Source organism: Pyrus communis, chromosome 17 (assembly GCF_041283825.1).
Source record: "Pyrus communis isolate YQ-2024b chromosome 17, ASM4128382v1, whole genome shotgun sequence".
Classification (NCBI taxonomy): Eukaryota; Viridiplantae; Streptophyta; class Magnoliopsida; order Rosales; family Rosaceae; genus Pyrus; species Pyrus communis.
The window spans coordinates 20,846,260-20,849,729 of NC_142581.1; the positions used below are offsets into that span (position 1 = coordinate 20,846,260).

General features: G+C 38.6%; 1 long non-coding RNA gene across 2 annotated transcripts; it reads right to left on the reverse strand.

Moving 5' to 3' along the window:
* Positions 1 to 873: 873 nt before the first annotated feature.
* Positions 874 to 3,061, reverse strand: LOC148689597 (uncharacterized). Of its 2 annotated transcripts, none has more exons than XR_015958358.1 (3): positions 2,756 to 3,061; positions 2,580 to 2,670; positions 874 to 1,933 (listed from the first exon to the last, which is right to left on the reverse strand). It is a non-coding gene; the product is annotated as an uncharacterized LOC148689597 (long non-coding RNA). The 2 variants fall into 2 exon arrangements; XR_015958359.1 differs by having other exon boundaries at positions 2,580 to 2,683.
* Between the last annotated feature and the right edge of the window lie 409 nt (positions 3,062 to 3,470).

Genomic DNA, 3,470 nt, shown 5'->3' on the forward strand with positions numbered 1-3,470 from the left:
GTCTACGTGGAAATTAAAATTTCAAAAAAGAAAAAACCAAAATTTCAAATAAACCAAATTGCCCAAATGCAAACTACATCCATGGAAAAAAACTTGAGAATTCTAAGATCCCAATTGCAATCCACAGAGGCTGACGCCATTCCTTGATAGCCATGCTGCTAAAATTTGTGATTTTGAATTCTGGGTTTTGAAGAACTCAAATGGGTGCTGCAGTGGCGACTGGGAAACTGATAAATCTCCATGGAAGGAAAGAATCCAAGCTCAGGTATGGAAAGTGAGTGGGAAAAAAGGGCATTTTTTTATTTGGTAGGGAAAGCTGTGGTCGGAGAGATGGTGATTTATGGAACTTGTTTTGCTGGGTTTGTAGGTTGAATTCAATTGGAATTGGGTTGTGGAAATTAAAAAAAAAAAAAAAAAAAACCAAAATTTCAAATAAACCAAAAGATTTAATAAAAATTAAAAAAATTAAAGATGATTAGCCTTGACCGCTGAGCACCATCTGAAGAAGAAAAAGGGTTGGTGCAGGTGGAGGAAAGGGAATCAGCCATTTGATGCGAGGAGATCTAAGAGACCTATGAATCAAAAGGCTAATCAACACATCGCACCAATGATTTTAAAAAATAAAAAAGTTTCAGAATATCTGAGAGACATATGGGTAGGGTAAAAGAGGGATTGATGGACACCCAAAGTAGGGCTGGGTTCGGTTCTAATCGGTTCGGTTTTTTCTCAAAACCGAAACCGAACCGAAATTTCGGTTCGGTTCGGTTCGGTTCAATTTTTTTTCGGTTCGGTTTTTCTCGGTTCGGTTTCGGTTTTTTTTCGGTTTTTTTTTTTTTAAATGCAGTGTTTTGCTGCTTCCACTATGGGCGTGCATTTACGGATTTCGAATATTAATTGGCAGATATTAATAAATACAGTGTTTTGCTGCTTCCACTAGTACAATGCTGCAGATGAAGAACCATTAATGATGCCTGTAGTTTCACTTATTTGGGCACAATATAACAAGAAGACGCCATACCAAGTTATTGCAGTTGATGCATCTTTTATTCTCGGGAAGTTTCAAAAGACTGCGAATTGTTCTTTCGATTTTCTCATCTTCCTTCGACCCTTTTCCCATTTCTCAGAAAATTATGAAACCTGAACAGAAAAAAGAGAATGGAGAAATAATTATTGCAACAACCAACACAGCCACTGAGCTTAACTTTCTCTTCCTCAATTTTCTCACCAAACCGATAGAAACCCATAAGGAGAAAAAACAACCCGATTCTATAACCAGTGTAGATTAAATCAATTTCTGCTTAAAGAAAATATGGCTCCTCCAATATCCAGAAAATACAGTGTCATCTTCCAAAAATAATTCAAATATCATCCATAAAAGTAAACTGAAATACCGTATCCTGTCTCTTTTAAAGAAAAGGGAATCCCTTTTCAACCAACCTACAAGCCAATGCAATATATTACATCAACATCACTTTTTCAACCAACCTACATACCAATGCAATATATTACATCAACATCATTTTCCCTCCTCCTACATTTTCACAGCAACCAAAGTTACCAAACAGAATCAAAATCCGATAAAATGAAGCAAAATAATTTAAACAGATGCAAATGTTATTGCATGAACATCAATTTACCCTCCTTTACTTCTCCTACATTTTCTCAGCTACCAAACAGATGGAAAAGCAGGTTTTGCCTACAATTATTATCAAAATCTGATAAACTGAAGTAGAAGGGTAAAAACAAATGCAAATGTTGTAACACGAAAGCCACATTGACAGTTATATACACAACTTCTGTAATTGAACCATCTTTTGGGGAAAGAAAAATACAGATCAAAAATAAAATTTGTAAGAACCTACCGAATAGTATCACCACAAAATTTGCAAAGCTTGAAATGATAGTCGTATCTCTACAAAGAAACAAAGAGTACCTGTAAAGAAACCCAATTAGATACAGGAAAGAATGAAGCTCTGAAAATTTGATTACCAAAAAAACCCCAATTAGATATTGAAACCGAGAGTAATCTCACTAACTCTAATTGTAGATAGTAAACTAAAATTATGCAATACAACAAACTGAAGCCAAGCCAAACAAAATTAAAGCACAACCCAAAGGAAACAAAATTAAAGTACATAGAGTGGCAGAGTGCTATGGGAGTAAAGCCAAGGTAGATCGATAGAACACCAAACGAAATAACTACCCCTGAATTTCATGAAGGATTATGCAGAAAAGGCAGGATTATGCAGAAAATGTAGAAAAGGCAAAAATGTTGATGCAGGATTATGCATATAAACATCTGCTATGTCAGTGTGTCTCATGTCAGGGAGTAAAACCAATGTTTATAACCAAAATTACAAATGTCTGAATAATGTTTATAAACCAAAATTAAAACAATGGTTATAGCAATATAGCACCCAATAGAAATGTCTACAGAGTACAGGACCAAAATAAGAAGGGCGAGAGAAGAAAGATAAAGAATTGCTTCCAACATCACAACACAATCCGTTCCATCACAGATTTTCCCATTAATAATGCAATACAATCATCAATATACATTGCAACAGATGGAGGGTTACCTTAGGATTGTGGAATATACATCACAACGGATACCTCCAGTGCAATACATCGATATATCTGTCTTTTCTTTGTCAACATTTTCTAACGGATCTGTGGCAATGACCTGAATGAGATAACCAATGAAATCGAGAAAAAAAAATCTGCACAGAGCAGGGTGACTGGGTGAGAGACTAACCTTGCAAATGAGGGAATTTGTGGGTCAAGACTGGAGACTAGAAACGGCGAGAGGAAGTCGTGGGTCGTGCGCGGGTGAGAGACTGAGAGAGAGTAAGACGGCGTCGATGTGTGAGGCAGGTCGCAGCACTGCATCAGGTCACAGGGAAGGAAGAAGACGAATCGGAAGAGCTGCGGAGCTGGGAAGGAGATGGTCCAGAGTGAGAGTGCTGCTGCTGCAGAGGAGGATAAGGGAAAGGGAAGGCCGGCGGAGTGTTTAGGGTTTCTCACTTTCAGACACTGAACAACTGAACACTGAGGTAAAGACGATAGTGTGAGTGCTAGCCTAAAACGACGCCGTTGAAGATAAAAAAAATTATTAATTTATTTCGGTTCGGTCCGGTCCGGTCCGGTTTTCAAACCTCAGAAACCGAACCGAACTGAACCATATTCGGTTCGGTCCGGTTTTACCCTTTCGGTTCGATTTTTTTTTCGGTTCGGTTTTTTTCGGCCTCGGTTCGGTTTGGTTTTCGGTTTTCGGTTTTTTGAACCCACCCCTAACCCAAAGTCCTCCCTCGTGTTCTCCGCTGAGCATCACCTAGCACATCACAACAACACATCGCACCAATGAAGCTCTTTGCCATTGGAATAGCAGACCAAATCCAAGGACCATGCACTGCAAGGTGCAGAGTCGTGCCTGGGCATCCTCTTTGGTCTGCGTGATCTTCCTCAGCGAG